The sequence below is a fragment of the Kogia breviceps genome, chromosome 9, assembly GCF_026419965.1.
Source record: "Kogia breviceps isolate mKogBre1 chromosome 9, mKogBre1 haplotype 1, whole genome shotgun sequence".
NCBI lineage: Eukaryota > Metazoa > Chordata > Mammalia > Artiodactyla > Physeteridae > Kogia > Kogia breviceps.
Genome location: NC_081318.1, coordinates 90,434,146 through 90,453,918, shown reverse-complemented (window position 1 = coordinate 90,453,918; position 19,773 = coordinate 90,434,146).

The following is a 19,773-nucleotide window of genomic DNA, read 5'->3' as shown; positions in this document are numbered from 1 at the left end:
ATGGGTCCCACCTCTCCAGGTTCAAGGCAACTTTCCTACAGCCAAACCACTCATGGGAATCCCAGGGGATGGTACACCGTGTGATCGGGAAAGCTTTCGAAAGCGCACCTCATTTTTCACCTCCGGGTGCTAGCGTCCGCCATTCCAGCCGCTTGACTAACAATTCCCCCACTTGCAGGATCAGCGTCTTGACACTCCTCTTTCGTAGGCTCTGCAAGTGGTCCGAAGGATGACCTGGAAGACGGGGAACCAATGAGAGACCAGCTGGCGGTGTTCGGACAGGCCCACGTCACTCTAATTTCCCATCACGAAGAGGAATTCACCAAAGGCTCGGCCTGCCTCGCCGCAAGCACAACAGGGCCTGAAGCAATCTGGCGCTATTGCGGCCAGCTCACACCAAAGCGAGCTGCCAAACGGAGCTCTGGGGCACTGCACTTCACAAACCTGCCGAGCTCTAAATGATAACACTCGTCCAAAAACATACTGAGGTAAGGCCACGAAGGGGATTTGAACACAAGGCAGAATTGCACGAAACGGAGTTCAGGAGGTAGATGGGAATGGCCTTCCCAGCACAGGAAAAGCGGCAGAACGTGGACAATGATGCAGTTGGCCAAAAAGGGCGTATGCGTTTTTTCCTGAATATATTCAGGAAAAAACGCATACGCCCTTTTTGGCCAACCAAGCACCCGGGGAGAGCAAATCGGCACTACAAAGAAATCTCACCACCCCCCCCGGGCAAAAGAGCCATCCGGAAAATGTCTAAAAACCAGAAAGGCAGGACAGGCCAAGGAGATAAGGGAGCCTTGTTCAGTTGCCGGGAGGGACGCAAAATGCCAACAGCCACTCTGGAGAAGCGTATGCTCGTTCCTAAAACACGTACAGAACAGAACCACAGAGCATAGGGCACCTCCACACGTGGGCCTATATCTTGGGAAAACTAAAAATCAACCAGACGCAGGCACCCCAAAGTTTAGGGCTTCTCTCTTTACAACAACCTCGACTTCGGGACACCCTTCATCTGCCGGGGAAGAGAGAAATGGACCAAGAATTTGTGCTACTTAGGTACGAGGGAATATCCCTCAGCCATGGAATCCATGTCATAAGGCTGGTTCCAGCATAATGACTGGATTGAGGTACGATGATGCTAAGTGAAATCTGTCCCACAGAAAAAGAAACTTGGGATATCACTTAGAGAGGGAATGTACAAATCGCTACCCACGACCCGAATGACAAAAGAGAACAGACTCACGCTTTTCGAAAACACACTTAGGCCTGCTTAAGCGGAAAGGTGAGGTGGCGTGATGCATAAAACACGACTTGGAAATGAGCACAGATACCGGTCGGAAAAGCAAATATATAATAGACACCACCTACTCCTTGCTCAGTGAACAGGACTCAACAGCTCCTATTCATCACAGAAGAATATATCAGACTCGTAAGCATCTGAAAACCTAAGTATTGATATCTCTCTGTAAGTGAATCAAGTGTGTGTCAAGCGGCATCAACACAGCACTGAAAATCAGCTAAAGCCCATTCTAAAAATACATTTCCAAAACACAGAAGAAAGAAGCACGGCGAGAGGGAGGGAAATTCTGCCAAAAAGCGTTCAGGGGCTGTGATGCAACCAGGATTGACCACATCGACACCCACAGCGGCAGAAGACATGAGGCTGGATACTCCTCAGGCTGAGAGGATTGCTGAGGTTGGAGGAGCAAAGGCAGAGCCTCTAGAGTTATCCTGCGTGCTACCCATTCCATGGGTCCCACCTCTCCAGGTTCAAGGCAACTTTCCTACAGCCAAACCACTCATGGGAATCCCAGAGGATGGTACACCGTGTGATCGGGAAAGCTTTCGAAAGCGCACCTCATTTTTCACCTCCGGGTGCTAGCGTCCGCCATTCCAGCCGCTTGACTAACAATTCCCCCACTTGCAGGATCAGCGTCTTGACACTCCTCTTTCGTAGGCTCTGCAAGTGGTCCGAAGGATGACCTGGAAGACGGGGAACCAATGAGAGACCAGCTGGCGGTGTTCGGACAGGCCCACGTCACTCTAATTTCCCATCACGAAGAGGAATTCACCAAAGGCTCGGCCTGCCTCGCCGCAAGCACAACAGGGCCTGAAGCAATCTGGCGCTATTGCGGCCAGCTCACACCAAAGCGAGCTGCCAAACGGAGCTCTGGGGCACTGCACTTCACAAACCTGCCGAGCTCTAAATGATAACACTCGTCCAAAAACATACTGAGGTAAGGCCACGAAGGGGATTTGAACGCAAGGCAGAATTGCACGAAACGGAGTTCAGGAGGTAGATGGGAATGGCCTTCCCAGCACAGGAAAAGCGGCAGAACGTGGACAATGATGCAGTTGGCCAAAAAGGGCGTATGCGTTTTTTCCTGAATATATTCAGGAAAAAACGCATACGCCCTTTTTGGCCAACCAAGCACCCGGGGAGAGCAAATCGGCACTACAAAGAAATCTCACTCCCCCCCCCGGGCAAAAGAGCCATCCGGAAAATGTCTAAAAACCAGAAAGGCAGGACAGGCCAAGGAGATAAGGGAGCCTTGTTCAGTTGCCGGGAGGGACGCAAAATGCCAACAGCCACTCTGGAGAAGCGTATGCTCGTTCCTAAAACACGTACAGAACAGAACCACAGAGCATAGGGCACCTCCACACGTGGGCCTATATCTTGGGAAAACTAAAAATCAACCAGACGCAGGCACCCCAAAGTTTAGGGCTTCTCTCTTTACAACAACCTCGACTTCGGGACACCCTTCATCTGCCGGGGAAGAGAGAAATGGACCAAGAATTTGTGCTACTTAGGTACGAGGGAATATCCCTTCAGCCATGGAATCCATGTCATAAGGCTGGTTCCAGCATAATGAGTGGATTGAGGTACGATGATGCTAAGTGAAATCTGTCCCACAGAAAAAGAAACTTGGGATATCACTTAGAGAGGGAATGTACAAATCGCTACCCACGACCCGAATGACAAAAGAGAACAGACTCACGCTTTTCGAAAACACACTTAGGCCTGCTTAAGCGGAAAGGTGAGGTGGCGTGATGCATAAAACACGACTTGGAAATGAGCACAGATACCGGTCGGAAAAGCAAATATATAATAGACACCACCTACTCCTTGCTCAGTGAACAGGACTCAACAGCTCCTATTCATCACAGAAGAATATATCAGACTCGTAAGCATCTGAAAACCTAAGTATTGATATCTCTCTGTAAGTGAATCAAGTGTGTGTCAAGCGGCATCAACACAGCACTGAAAATCAGCTAAAGCCCATTCTAAAAATACATTTCCAAAACACAGAAGAAAGAAGCACGGCGAGAGGGAGGGAAATTCTGCCAAAAAGCGTTCAGGGGCTGTGATGCAACCAGGATTGACCACATCGACACCCACAGCGGCAGAAGACATGAGGCTGGATACTCCTCAGGCTGAGAGGATTGCTGAGGTTGGAGGAGCAAAGGCAGAGCCTCTAGAGTTATCCTGCGTGCTACCCATTCCATGGGTCCCACCTCTCCAGGTTCAAGGCAACTTTCCTACAGCCAAACCACTCATGGGAATCCCAGAGGATGGTACACCGTGTGATCGGGAAAGCTTTCGAAAGCGCACCTCATTTTTCACCTCCGGGTGCTAGCGTCCGCCATTCCAGCCGCTTGACTAACAATTCCCCCACTTGCAGGATCAGCGTCTTGACACTCCTCTTTCGTAGGCTCTGCAAGTGGTCCGAAGGATGACCTGGAAGACGGGGAACCAATGAGAGACCAGCTGGCGGTGTTCGGACAGGCCCACGTCACTCTAATTTCCCATCACGAAGAGGAATTCACCAAAGGCTCGGCCTGCCTCGCCGCAAGCACAACAGGGCCTGAAGCAATCTGGCGCTATTGCGGCCAGCTCACACCAAAGCGAGCTGCCAAACGGAGCTCTGGGGCACTGCACTTCACAAACCTGCCGAGCTCTAAATGATAACACTCGTCCAAAAACATACTGAGGTAAGGCCACGAAGGGGATTTGAACGCAAGGCAGAATTGCACGAAACGGAGTTCAGGAGGTAGATGGGAATGGCCTTCCCAGCACAGGAAAAGCGGCAGAACGTGGACAATGATGCAGTTGGCCAAAAAGGGCGTATGCGTTTTTTCCTGAATATATTCAGGAAAAAACGCATACGCCCTTTTTGGCCAACCAAGCACCCGGGGAGAGCAAATCGGCACTACAAAGAAATCTCACCACCCCCCCCGGGCAAAAGAGCCATCCGGAAAATGTCTAAAAACCAGAAAGGCAGGACAGGCCAAGGAGATAAGGGAGCCTTGTTCAGTTGCCGGGAGGGACGCAAAATGCCAACAGCCACTCTGGAGAAGCGTATGCTCGTTCCTAAAACACGTACAGAACAGAACCACAGAGCATAGGGCACCTCCACACGTGGGCCTATATCTTGGGAAAACTAAAAATCAACCAGACGCAGGCACCCCAAAGTTTAGGGCTTCTCTCTTTACAACAACCTCGACTTCGGGACACCCTTCATCTGCCGGGGAAGAGAGAAATGGACCAAGAATTTGTGCTACTTAGGTACGAGGGAATATCCCTTCAGCCATGGAATCCATGTCATAAGGCTGGTTCCAGCATAATGAGTGGATTGAGGTACGATGATGCTAAGTGAAATCTGTCCCACAGAAAAAGAAACTTGGGATATCACTTAGAGAGGGAATGTACAAATCGCTACCCACGACCCGAATGACAAAAGAGAACAGACTCACGCTTTTCGAAAACACACTTAGGCCTGCTTAAGCGGAAAGGTGAGGTGGCGTGATGCATAAAACACGACTTGGAAATGAGCACAGATACCGGTCGGAAAAGCAAATATATAATAGACACCACCTACTCCTTGCTCAGTGAACAGGACTCAACAGCTCCTATTCATCACAGAAGAATATATCAGACTCGTAAGCATCTGAAAACCTAAGTATTGATATCTCTCTGTAAGTGAATCAAGTGTGTGTCAAGCGGCATCAACACAGCACTGAAAATCAGCTAAAGCCCATTCTAAAAATACATTTCCAAAACACAGAAGAAAGAAGCACGGCGAGAGGGAGGGAAATTCTGCCAAAAAGCGTTCAGGGGCTGTGATGCAACCAGGATTGACCACATCGACACCCACAGCGGCAGAAGACATGAGGCTGGATACTCCTCAGGCTGAGAGGATTGCTGAGGTTGGAGGAGCAAAGGCAGAGCCTCTAGAGTTATCCTGCGTGCTACCCATTCCATGGGTCCCACCTCTCCAGGTTCAAGGCAACTTTCCTACAGCCAAACCACTCATGGGAATCCCAGAGGATGGTACACCGTGTGATCGGGAAAGCTTTCGAAAGCGCACCTCATTTTTCACCTCCGGGTGCTAGCGTCCGCCATTCCAGCCGCTTGACTAACAATTCCCCCACTTGCAGGATCAGCGTCTTGACACTCCTCTTTCGTAGGCTCTGCAAGTGGTCCGAAGGATGACCTGGAAGACGGGGAACCAATGAGAGACCAGCTGGCGGTGTTCGGACAGGCCCACGTCACTCTAATTTCCCATCACGAAGAGGAATTCACCAAAGGCTCGGCCTGCCTCGCCGCAAGCACAACAGGGCCTGAAGCAATCTGGCGCTATTGCGGCCAGCTCACACCAAAGCGAGCTGCCAAACGGAGCTCTGGGGCACTGCACTTCACAAACCTGCCGAGCTCTAAATGATAACACTCGTCCAAAAACATACTGAGGTAAGGCCACGAAGGGGATTTGAACGCAAGGCAGAATTGCACGAAACGGAGTTCAGGAGGTAGATGGGAATGGCCTTCCCAGCACAGGAAAAGCGGCAGAACGTGGACAATGATGCAGTTGGCCAAAAAGGGCGTATGCGTTTTTTCCTGAATATATTCAGGAAAAAACGCATACGCCCTTTTTGGCCAACCAAGCACCCGGGGAGAGCAAATCGGCACTACAAAGAAATCTCACCACCCCCCCCGGGCAAAAGAGCCATCCGGAAAATGTCTAAAAACCAGAAAGGCAGGACAGGCCAAGGAGATAAGGGAGCCTTGTTCAGTTGCCGGGAGGGACGCAAAATGCCAACAGCCACTCTGGAGAAGCGTATGCTCGTTCCTAAAACACGTACAGAACAGAACCACAGAGCATAGGGCACCTCCACACGTGGGCCTATATCTTGGGAAAACTAAAAATCAACCAGACGCAGGCACCCCAAAGTTTAGGGCTTCTCTCTTTACAACAACCTCGACTTCGGGACACCCTTCATCTGCCGGGGAAGAGAGAAATGGACCAAGAATTTGTGCTACTTAGGTACGAGGGAATATCCCTCAGCCATGGAATCCATGTCATAAGGCTGGTTCCAGCATAATGAGTGGATTGAGGTACGATGATGCTAAGTGAAATCTGTCCCACAGAAAAAGAAACTTGGGATATCACTTAGAGAGGGAATGTACAAATCGCTACCCACGACCCGAATGACAAAAGAGAACAGACTCACGCTTTTCGAAAACACACTTAGGCCTGCTTAAGCGGAAAGGTGAGGTGGCGTGATGCATAAAACACGACTTGGAAATGAGCACAGATACCGGTCGGAAAAGCAAATATATAATAGACACCACCTACTCCTTGCTCAGTGAACAGGACTCAACAGCTCCTATTCATCACAGAAGAATATATCAGACTCGTAAGCATCTGAAAACCTAAGTATTGATATCTCTCTGTAAGTGAATCAAGTGTGTGTCAAGCGGCATCAACACAGCACTGAAAATCAGCTAAAGCCCATTCTAAAAATACATTTCCAAAACACAGAAGAAAGAAGCACGGCGAGAGGGAGGGAAATTCTGCCAAAAAGCGTGCAGGGGCTGTGATGCAACCAGGATTGACCACATCGACACCCACAGCGGCAGAAGACATGAGGCTGGATACTCCTCAGGCTGAGAGGATTGCTGAGGTTGGAGGAGCAAAGGCAGAGCCTCTAGAGTTATCCTGCGTGCTACCCATTCCATGGGTCCCACCTCTCCAGGTTCAAGGCAACTTTCCTACAGCCAAACCACTCATGGGAATCCCAGAGGATGGTACACCGTGTGATCGGGAAAGCTTTCGAAAGCGCACCTCATTTTTCACCTCCGGGTGCTAGCGTCCGCCATTCCAGCCGCTTGACTAACAATTCCCCCACTTGCAGGATCAGCGTCTTGACACTCCTCTTTCGTAGGCTCTGCAAGTGGTCCGAAGGATGACCTGGAAGACGGGGAACCAATGAGAGACCAGCTGGCGGTGTTCGGACAGGCCCACGTCACTCTAATTTCCCATCACGAAGAGGAATTCACCAAAGGCTCGGCCTGCCTCGCCGCAAGCACAACAGGGCCTGAAGCAATCTGGCGCTATTGCGGCCAGCTCACACCAAAGCGAGCTGCCAAACGGAGCTCTGGGGCACTGCACTTCACAAACCTGCCGAGCTCTAAATGATAACACTCGTCCAAAAACATACTGAGGTAAGGCCACGAAGGGGATTTGAACGCAAGGCAGAATTGCACGAAACGGAGTTCAGGAGGTAGATGGGAATGGCCTTCCCAGCACAGGAAAAGCGGCAGAACGTGGACAATGATGCAGTTGGCCAAAAAGGGCGTATGCGTTTTTTCCTGAATATATTCAGGAAAAAACGCATACGCCCTTTTTGGCCAACCAAGCACCCGGGGAGAGCAAATCGGCACTACAAAGAAATCTCACCACCCCCCCCGGGCAAAAGAGCCATCCGGAAAATGTCTAAAAACCAGAAAGGCAGGACAGGCCAAGGAGATAAGGGAGCCTTGTTCAGTTGCCGGGAGGGACGCAAAATGCCAACAGCCACTCTGGAGAAGCGTATGCTCGTTCCTAAAACACGTACAGAACAGAACCACAGAGCATAGGGCACCTCCACACGTGGGCCTATATCTTGGGAAAACTAAAAATCAACCAGACGCAGGCACCCCAAAGTTTAGGGCTTCTCTCTTTACAACAACCTCGACTTCGGGACACCCTTCATCTGCCGGGGAAGAGAGAAATGGACCAAGAATTTGTGCTACTTAGGTACGAGGGAATATCCCTCAGCCATGGAATCCATGTCATAAGGCTGGTTCCAGCATAATGACTGGATTGAGGTACGATGATGCTAAGTGAAATCTGTCCCACAGAAAAAGAAACTTGGGATATCACTTAGAGAGGGAATGTACAAATCGCTACCCACGACCCGAATGACAAAAGAGAACAGACTCACGCTTTTCGAAAACACACTTAGGCCTGCTTAAGCGGAAAGGTGAGGTGGCGTGATGCATAAAACACGACTTGGAAATGAGCACAGATACCGGTCGGAAAAGCAAATATATAATAGACACCACCTACTCCTTGCTCAGTGAACAGGACTCAACAGCTCCTATTCATCACAGAAGAATATATCAGACTCGTAAGCATCTGAAAACCTAAGTATTGATATCTCTCTGTAAGTGAATCAAGTGTGTGTCAAGCGGCATCAACACAGCACTGAAAATCAGCTAAAGCCCATTCTAAAAATACATTTCCAAAACACAGAAGAAAGAAGCACGGCGAGAGGGAGGGAAATTCTGCCAAAAAGCGTGCAGGGGCTGTGATGCAACCAGGATTGACCACATCGACACCCACAGCGGCAGAAGACATGAGGCTGGATACTCCTCAGGCTGAGAGGATTGCTGAGGTTGGAGGAGCAAAGGCAGAGCCTCTAGAGTTATCCTGCGTGCTACCCATTCCATGGGTCCCACCTCTCCAGGTTCAAGGCAACTTTCCTACAGCCAAACCACTCATGGGAATCCCAGGGGATGGTACACCGTGTGATCGGGAAAGCTTTCGAAAGCGCACCTCATTTTTCACCTCCGGGTGCTAGCGTCCGCCATTCCAGCCGCTTGACTAACAATTCCCCCACTTGCAGGATCAGCGTCTTGACACTCCTCTTTCGTAGGCTCTGCAAGTGGTCCGAAGGATGACCTGGAAGACGGGGAACCAATGAGAGACCAGCTGGCGGTGTTCGGACAGGCCCACGTCACTCTAATTTCCCATCACGAAGAGGAATTCACCAAAGGCTCGGCCTGCCTCGCCGCAAGCACAACAGGGCCTGAAGCAATCTGGCGCTATTGCGGCCAGCTCACACCAAAGCGAGCTGCCAAACGGAGCTCTGGGGCACTGCACTTCACAAACCTGCCGAGCTCTAAATGATAACACTCGTCCAAAAACATACTGAGGTAAGGCCACGAAGGGGATTTGAACGCAAGGCAGAATTGCACGAAACGGAGTTCAGGAGGTAGATGGGAATGGCCTTCCCGGCACAGGAAAAGCGGCAGAACGTGGACAATGATGCAGTTGGCCAAAAAGGGCGTATGCGTTTTTTCCTGAATATATTCAGGAAAAAACGCATACGCCCTTTTTGGCCAACCAAGCACCCGGGGAGAGCAAATCGGCACTACAAAGAAATCTCACCCCCCGCCCCCGGGCAAAAGAGCCATCCGGAAAATGTCTAAAAACCAGAAAGGCAGGACAGGCCAAGGAGATAAGGGAGCCTTGTTCAGTTGCCGGGAGGGACGCAAAATGCCAACAGCCACTCTGGAGAAGCGTATGCTCGTTCCTAAAACACGTACAGAACAGAACCACAGAGCATAGGGCACCTCCACACGTGGGCCTATATCTTGGGAAAACTAAAAATCAACCAGACGCAGGCACCCCAAAGTTTAGGGCTTCTCTCTTTACAACAACCTCGACTTCGGGACACCCTTCATCTGCCGGGGAAGAGAGAAATGGACCAAGAATTTGTGCTACTTAGGTACGAGGGAATATCCCTCAGCCATGGAATCCATGTCATAAGGCTGGTTCCAGCATAATGAGTGGATTGAGGTACGATGATGCTAAGTGAAATCTGTCCCACAGAAAAAGAAACTTGGGATATCACTTAGAGAGGGAATGTACAAATCGCTACCCACGACCCGAATGACAAAAGAGAACAGACTCACGCTTTTCGAAAACACACTTAGGCCTGCTTAAGCGGAAAGGTGAGGTGGCGTGATGCATAAAACACGACTTGGAAATGAGCACAGATACCGGTCGGAAAAGCAAATATATAATAGACACCACCTACTCCTTGCTCAGTGAACAGGACTCAACAGCTCCTATTCATCACAGAAGAATATATCAGACTCGTAAGCATCTGAAAACCTAAGTATTGATATCTCTCTGTAAGTGAATCAAGTGTGTGTCAAGCGGCATCAACACAGCACTGAAAATCAGCTAAAGCCCATTCTAAAAATACATTTCCAAAACACAGAAGAAAGAAGCACGGCGAGAGGGAGGGAAATTCTGCCAAAAAGCGTTCAGGGGCTGTGATGCAACCAGGATTGACCACATCGACACCCACAGCGGCAGAAGACATAAGGCTGGATACTCCTCAGGCTGAGAGGATTGCTGAGGTTGGAGGAGCAAAGGCAGAGCCTCTAGAGTTATCCTGCGTGCTACCCATTCCATGGGTCCCACCTCTCCAGGTTCAAGGCAACTTTCCTACAGCCAAACCACTCATGGGAATCCCAGGGGATGGTACACCGTGTGATCGGGAAAGCTTTCGAAAGCGCACCTCATTTTTCACCTCCGGGTGCTAGCGTCCGCCATTCCAGCCGCTTGACTAACAATTCCCCCACTTGCAGGATCAGCGTCTTGACACTCCTCTTTCGTAGGCTCTGCAAGTGGTCCGAAGGATGACCTGGAAGACGGGGAACCAATGAGAGACCAGCTGGCGGTGTTCGGACAGGCCCACGTCACTCTAATTTCCCATCACGAAGAGGAATTCACCAAAGGCTCGGCCTGCCTCGCCGCAAGCACAACAGGGCCTGAAGCAATCTGGCGCTATTGCGGCCAGCTCACACCAAAGCGAGCTGCCAAACGGAGCTCTGGGGCACTGCACTTCACAAACCTGCCGAGCTCTAAATGATAACACTCGTCCAAAAACATACTGAGGTAAGGCCACGAAGGGGATTTGAACGCAAGGCAGAATTGCACGAAACGGAGTTCAGGAGGTAGATGGGAATGGCCTTCCCGGCACAGGAAAAGCGGCAGAACGTGGACAATGATGCAGTTGGCCAAAAAGGGCGTATGCGTTTTTTCCTGAATATATTCAGGAAAAAACGCATACGCCCTTTTTGGCCAACCAAGCACCCGGGGAGAGCAAATCGGCACTACAAAGAAATCTCACTCCCCCCCCGGGCAAAAGAGCCATCCGGAAAATGTCTAAAAACCAGAAAGGCAGGACAGGCCAAGGAGATAAGGGAGCCTTGTTCAGTTGCCGGGAGGGACGCAAAATGCCAACAGCCACTCTGGAGAAGCGTATGCTCGTTCCTAAAACACGTACAGAACAGAACCACAGAGCATAGGGCACCTCCACACGTGGGCCTATATCTTGGGAAAACTAAAAATCAACCAGACGCAGGCACCCCAAAGTTTAGGGCTTCTCTCTTTACAACAACCTCGACTTCGGGACACCCTTCATCTGCCGGGGAAGAGAGAAATGGACCAAGAATTTGTGCTACTTAGGTACGAGGGAATATCCCTCAGCCATGGAATCCATGTCATAAGGCTGGTTCCAGCATAATGACTGGATTGAGGTACGATGATGCTAAGTGAAATCTGTCCCACAGAAAAAGAAACTTGGGATATCACTTAGAGAGGGAATGTACAAATCGCTACCCACGACCCGAATGACAAAAGAGAACAGACTCACGCTTTTCGAAAACACACTTAGGCCTGCTTAAGCGGAAAGGTGAGGTGGCGTGATGCATAAAACACGACTTGGAAATGAGCACAGATACCGGTCGGAAAAGCAAATATATAATAGACACCACCTACTCCTTGCTCAGTGAACAGGACTCAACAGCTCCTATTCATCACAGAAGAATATATCAGACTCGTAAGCATCTGAAAACCTAAGTATTGATATCTCTCTGTAAGTGAATCAAGTGTGTGTCAAGCGGCATCAACACAGCACTGAAAATCAGCTAAAGCCCATTCTAAAAATACATTTCCAAAACACAGAAGAAAGAAGCACGGCGAGAGGGAGGGAAATTCTGCCAAAAAGCGTTCAGGGGCTGTGATGCAACCAGGATTGACCACATCGACACCCACAGCGGCAGAAGACATAAGGCTGGATACTCCTCAGGCTGAGAGGATTGCTGAGGTTGGAGGAGCAAAGGCAGAGCCTCTAGAGTTATCCTGCGTGCTACCCATTCCATGGGTCCCACCTCTCCAGGTTCAAGGCAACTTTCCTACAGCCAAACCACTCATGGGAATCCCAGGGGATGGTACACCGTGTGATCGGGAAAGCTTTCGAAAGCGCACCTCATTTTTCACCTCCGGGTGCTAGCGTCCGCCATTCCAGCCGCTTGACTAACAATTCCCCCACTTGCAGGATCAGCGTCTTGACACTCCTCTTTCGTAGGCTCTGCAAGTGGTCCGAAGGATGACCTGGAAGACGGGGAACCAATGAGAGACCAGCTGGCGGTGTTCGGACAGGCCCACGTCACTCTAATTTCCCATCACGAAGAGGAATTCACCAAAGGCTCGGCCTGCCTCGCCGCAAGCACAACAGGGCCTGAAGCAATCTGGCGCTATTGCGGCCAGCTCACACCAAAGCGAGCTGCCAAACGGAGCTCTGGGGCACTGCACTTCACAAACCTGCCGAGCTCTAAATGATAACACTCGTCCAAAAACATACTGAGGTAAGGCCACGAAGGGGATTTGAACGCAAGGCAGAATTGCACGAAACGGAGTTCAGGAGGTAGATGGGAATGGCCTTCCCGGCACAGGAAAAGCGGCAGAACGTGGACAATGATGCAGTTGGCCAAAAAGGGCGTATGCGTTTTTTCCTGAATATATTCAGGAAAAAACGCATACGCCCTTTTTGGCCAACCAAGCACCCGGGGAGAGCAAATCGGCACTACAAAGAAATCTCACCCCCCGCCCCCGGGCAAAAGAGCCATCCGGAAAATGTCTAAAAACCAGAAAGGCAGGACAGGCCAAGGAGATAAGGGAGCCTTGTTCAGTTGCCGGGAGGGACGCAAAATGCCAACAGCCACTCTGGAGAAGCGTATGCTCGTTCCTAAAACACGTACAGAACAGAACCACAGAGCATAGGGCACCTCCACACGTGGGCCTATATCTTGGGAAAACTAAAAATCAACCAGACGCAGGCACCCCAAAGTTTAGGGCTTCTCTCTTTACAACAACCTCGACTTCGGGACACCCTTCATCTGCCGGGGAAGAGAGAAATGGACCAAGAATTTGTGCTACTTAGGTACGAGGGAATATCCCTCAGCCATGGAATCCATGTCATAAGGCTGGTTCCAGCATAATGAGTGGATTGAGGTACGATGATGCTAAGTGAAATCTGTCCCACAGAAAAAGAAACTTGGGATATCACTTAGAGAGGGAATGTACAAATCGCTACCCACGACCCGAATGACAAAAGAGAACAGACTCACGCTTTTCGAAAACACACTTAGGCCTGCTTAAGCGGAAAGGTGAGGTGGCGTGATGCATAAAACACGACTTGGAAATGAGCACAGATACCGGTCGGAAAAGCAAATATATAATAGACACCACCTACTCCTTGCTCAGTGAACAGGACTCAACAGCTCCTATGCATCACAGAAGAATATATCAGACTCGTAAGCATCTGAAAACCTAAGTATTGATATCTCTCTGTAAGTGAATCAAGTGTGTGTCAAGCGGCATCAACACAGCACTGAAAATCAGCTAAAGCCCATTCTAAAAATACATTTCCAAAACACAGAAGAAAGAAGCACGGCGAGAGGGAGGGAAATTCTGCCAAAAAGCGTTCAGAGGCTGTGATGCAACCAGGATTGACCACATCTACACCCACAGCGGCAGAAGACATAAGGCTGGATACTCCTCAGGCTGAGAGGATTGCTGGGGTTGGAGGAGCAAAGGCAGAGCCTCTAGAGTTATCCTGCGTGCTACCCATTCCATGGGTCCCACCTCTCCAGGTTCAAGGCAACTTTCCTACAGCCAAACCACTCATGGGAATCCCAGGGGATGGTACACCGTGTGATCGGGAAAGCTTTCGAAAGCGCACCTCATTTTTCACCTCCGGGTGCTAGCGTCCGCCATTCCAGCCGCTTGAGTAACAATTCGCCCACTTGCAGGATCAGCGTCTTGACACTCCTCTTTCGTAGGCTCTGCAAGTGGTCCGAAGGATGACCTGGAAGACGGGGAACCAATGAGAGACCAGCTGGCGGTGTTCGGACAGGCCCACGTCACTCTAATTTCCCATCACGAAGAGGAATTCACCAAAGGCTCGGCCTGCCTCGCCGCAAGCACAACAGGGCCTGAAGCAATCTGGCGCTATTGCGGCCAGCTCACACCAAAGCGAGCTGCCAAACGGAGCTCTGGGGCACTGCACTTCACAAACCTGCCGAGCTCTAAATGATAACACTCGTCCAAAAACATACTGAGGTAAGGCCACGAAGGGGATTTGAACGCAAGGCAGAATTGCACGAAACGGAGTTCAGGAGGTAGATGGGAATGGCCTTCCCGGCACAGGAAAAGCGGCAGAACGTGGACAATGATGCAGTTGGCCAAAAAGGGCGTATGCGTTTTTTCCTGAATATATTCAGGAAAAAACGCATACGCCCTTTTTGGCCAACCAAGCACCCGGGGAGAGCAAATCGGCACTACAAAGAAATCTCACCACCCCCCCCGGGCAAAAGAGCCATCCGGAAAATGTCTAAAAACCAGAAAGGCAGGACAGGCCAAGGAGATAAGGGAGCCTTGTTCAGTTGCCGGGAGGGACGCAAAATGCCAACAGCCACTCTGGAGAAGCGTATGCTCGTTCCTAAAACACGTACAGAACAGAACCACAGAGCATAGGGCACCTCCACACGTGGGCCTATATCTTGGGAAAACTAAAAATCAACCAGACGCAGGCACCCCAAAGTTTAGGGCTTCTCTCTTTACAACAACCTCGACTTCGGGACACCCTTCATCTGCCGGGGAAGAGAGAAATGGACCAAGAATTTGTGCTACTTAGGTACGAGGGAATATCCCTCAGCCATGGAATCCATGTCATAAGGCTGGTTCCAGCATAATGACTGGATTGAGGTACGATGATGCTAAGTGAAATCTGTCCCACAGAAAAAGAAACTTGGGATATCACTTAGAGAGGGAATGTACAAATCGCTACCCACGACCCGAATGACAAAAGAGAACAGACTCACGCTTTTCGAAAACACACTTAGGCCTGCTTAAGCGGAAAGGTGAGGTGGCGTGATGCATAAAACACGACTTGGAAATGAGCACAGATACCGGTCAGAAAAGCAAATATATAATAGACACCACCTACTCCTTGCTCAGTGAACAGGACTCAACAGCTCCTATTCATCACAGAAGAATATATCAGACTCGTAAGCATCTGAAAACCTAAGTATTGATATCTCTCTGTAAGAGAATCAAGTGTGTGTCAAGCGGCATCAACACAGCACTGAAAATCAGCTAAAGCCCATTCTAAAAATACATTTCCAAAACACAGAAGAAAGAAGCACGGCGAGAGGGAGGGAAATTCTGCCAAAAAGCGTTCAGGGGCTGTGATGCAACCAGGATTGACCACATCTACACCCACAGCGCCAGAAGACATGAGGCTGGATACTCCTCAGGCTGAGAGGATTGCTGAGGTTGGAGGAGCAAAGGCAGAGCCTCTAGAGTTATCCTGCGTGCTACCCATTCCATGGGTCCCACCTCTCCAGGTTCAAGGCAACTTTCCTACAGCCAAACCACTCATGGGAATCCCAGGGGATGGTACACCGTGTGATCGGGAAAGCTTTCGAAAGCGCACCTCATTTTTCACCTCCGGGTGCTAGCGTCCGCCATTCCAGCCGCTTGACTAACAATTCCCCCACTTGCAGGATCAGCGTCTTGACACTCCTCTTTCGTAGGCTCTGCAAGTGGTCCGAAGGATGACCTGGAAGACGGGGAACCAATGAGAGACCAGCTGGCGGTGTTCGGACAGGCCCACGTCACTCTAATTTCCCATCACGAAGAGGAATTCACCAAAGGCTCGGCCTGCCTCGCCGCAAGCACAACAGGGCCTGAAGCAATCTGGCGCTATTGCGGCCAGCTCACACCAAAGCGAGCTGCCAAACGGAGCTCTGGGGCACTGCACTTCACAAACCTGCCGAGCTCTAAATGATAACACTCGTCCAAAAACATACTGAGGTAAGGCCACGAAGGGGATTTGAACGCAAGGCAGAATTGCACGAAACGGAGTTCAGGAGGTAGATGGGAATGGCCTTCCCGGCACAGGAAAAGCGGCAGAACGTGGACAATGATGCAGTTGGCCAAAAAGGGCGTATGCGTTTTTTCCTGAATATATTCAGGAAAAAACGCATACGCCCTTTTTGGCCAACCAAGCACCCGGGGAGAGCAAATCGGCACTACAAAGAAATCTCACCACCCCCCCCGGGCAAAAGAGCCATCCGGAAAATGTCTAAAAACCAGAAAGGCAGGACAGGCCAAGGAGATAAGGGAGCCTTGTTCAGTTGCCGGGAGGGACGCAAAATGCCAACAGCCACTCTGGAGAAGCGTATGCTCGTTCCTAAAACACGTACAGAACAGAACCACAGAGCATAGGGCACCTCCACACGTGGGCCTATATCTTGGGAAAACTAAAAATCAACCAGACGCAGGCACACCAAAGTTTAGGGCTTCTCTCTTTACAACAACCTCGACTTCGGGACACCCTTCATCTGCCGGGGAAGAGAGAAATGGACCAAGAATTTGTGCTACTTAGGTACGAGGGAATATCCCTCAGCCATGGAATCCATGTCATAAGGCTGGTTCCAGCATAATGAGTGGATTGAGGTACGATGATGCTAAGTGAAATCTGTCCCACAGAAAAAGAAACTTGGGATATCACTTAGAGAGGGAATGTACAAATCGCTACCCACGACCCGAATGACAAAAGAGAACAGACTCACGCTTTTCGAAAACACACTTAGGCCTGCTTAAGCGGAAAGGTGAGGTGGCGTGATGCATAAAACACGACTTGGAAACGAGCACAGATACCGGTCGGAAAAGCAAATATATAATAGACACCACCTACTCCTTGCTCAGTGAACAGGACTCAACAGCTCCTATTCATCACAGAAGAATATATCAGACTCGTAAGCATCTGAAAACCTAAGTATTGATATCTCTCTGTAAGTGAATCAAGTGTGTGTCAAGCGGCATCAACACAGCACTGAAAATCAGCTAAAGCCCATTCTAAAAATACATTTCCAAAACACAGAAGAAAGAAGCACGGCGAGAGGGAGGGAAATTCTGCCAAAAAGCGTTCAGGGGCTGTGATGCAACCAGGATTGACCACATCTACACCCACAGCGGCAGAAGACATAAGGCTGGATACTCCTCAGGCTGAGAGGATTGCTGAGGTTGGAGGAGCAAAGGCAGAGCCTCTAGAGTTATCCTGCGTGCTACCCATTCCATGGGTCCCACCTCTCCAGGTTCAAGGCAACTTTCCTACAGCCAAACCACTCATGGGAATCCCAGGGGATGGTACACCGTGTGATCGGGAAAGCTTTCGAAAGCGCACCTCATTTTTCACCTCCGGGTGCTAGCGTCCGCCATTCCAGCCGCTTGACTAACAATTCCCCCACTTGCAGGATCAGCGTCTTGACACTCCTCTTTCGTAGGCTCTGCAAGTGGTCCGAAGGATGACCTGGAAGACGGGGAACCAATGAGAGACCAGCTGGCGGTGTTCGGACAGGCCCACGTCACTCTAATTTCCCATCACGAAGAGGAATTCACCAAAGGCTCGGCCTGCCTCGCCGCAAGCACAACAGGGCCTGAAGCAATCTGGCGCTATTGCGGCCAGCTCACACCAAAGCGAGCTGCCAAACGGAGCTCTGGGGCACTGCACTTCACAAACCTGCCGAGCTCTAAATGATAACACTCGTCCAAAAACATACTGAGGTAAGGCCACGAAGGGGATTTGAACGCAAGGCAGAATTGCACGAAACGGAGTTCAGGAGGTAGATGGGAATGGCCTTCCCAGCACAGGAAAAGCGGCAGAACGTGGACAATGATGCAGTTGGCCAAAAAGGGCGTATGCGTTTTTTCCTGAATATATTCAGGAAAAAACGCATACGCCCTTTTTGGCCAACCAAGCACCCGGGGAGAGCAAATCGGCACTACAAAGAAATCTCACTCCCCCCCCGGGCAAAAGAGCCATCCGGAAAATGTCTAAAAACCAGAAAGGCAGGACAGGCCAAGGAGATAAGGGAGCCTTGTTCAGTTGCCGGGAGGGACGCAAAATGCCAACAGCCACTCTGGAGAAGCGTATGCTCGTTCCTAAAACACGTACAGAACAGAACCACAGAGCATAGGGCACCTCCACACGTGGGCCTATATCTTGGGAAAACTAAAAATCAACCAGACGCAGGCACCCCAAAGTTTAGGGCTTCTCTCTTTACAACAACCTCGACTTCGGGACACCCTTCATCTGCCGGGGAAGAGAGAAATGGACCAAGAATTTGTGCTACTTAGGTACGAGGGAATATCCCTCAGCCATGGAATCCATGTCATAAGGCTGGTTCCAGCATAATGACTGGATTGAGGTACGATGATGCTAAGTGAAATCTGTCCCACAGAAAAAGAAACTTGGGATATCACTTAGAGAGGGAATGTACAAATCGCTACCCACGACCCGAATGACAAAAGAGAACAGACTCACGCTTTTCGAAAACACACTTAGGCCTGCTTAAGCGGAAAGGTGAGGTGGCGTGATGCATAAAACACGACTTGGAAATGAGCACAGATACCGGTCGGAAAAGCAAATATATAATAGACACCACCTACTCCTTGCTCAGTGAACAGGACTCAACAGCTCCTATTCATCACAGAAGAATATATCAGACTCGTAAGCATCTGAAAACCTAAGTATTGATATCTCTCTGTAAGTGAATCAAGTGTGTGTCAAGCGGCATCAACACAGCACTGAAAATCAGCTAAAGCCCATTCTAAAAATACATTTCCAAAACACAGAAGAAAGAAGCACGGCGAGAGGGAGGGAAATTCTGCCAAAAAGCGTTCAGGGGCTGTGATGCAACCAGGATTGACCACATCGACACCCACAGCGGCAGAAGACATGAGGCTGGATACTCCTCAGGCTGAGAGGATTGCTGAGGTTGGAGGAGCAAAGGCAGAGCCTCTAGAGTTATCCTGCGTGCTACCCATTCCATGGGTCCCACCTCTCCAGGTTCAAGGCAACTTTCCTACAGCCAAACCACTCATGGGAATCCCAGAGGATGGTACACCGTGTGATCGGGAAAGCTTTCGAAAGCGCACCTCATTTTTCACCTCCGGGTGCTAGCGTCCGCCATTCCAGCCGCTTGACTAACAATTCCCCCACTTGCAGGATCAGCGTCTTGACACTCCTCTTTCGTAGGCTCTGCAAGTGGTCCGAAGGATGACCTGGAAGACGGGGAACCAATGAGAGACCAGCTGGCGGTGTTCGGACAGGCCCACGTCACTCTAATTTCCCATCACGAAGAGGAATTCACCAAAGGCTCGGCCTGCCTCGCCGCAAGCACAACAGGGCCTGAAGCAATCTGGCGCTATTGCGGCCAGCTCACACCAAAGCGAGCTGCCAAACGGAGCTCTGGGGCACTGCACTTCACAAACCTGCCGAGCTCTAAATGATAAC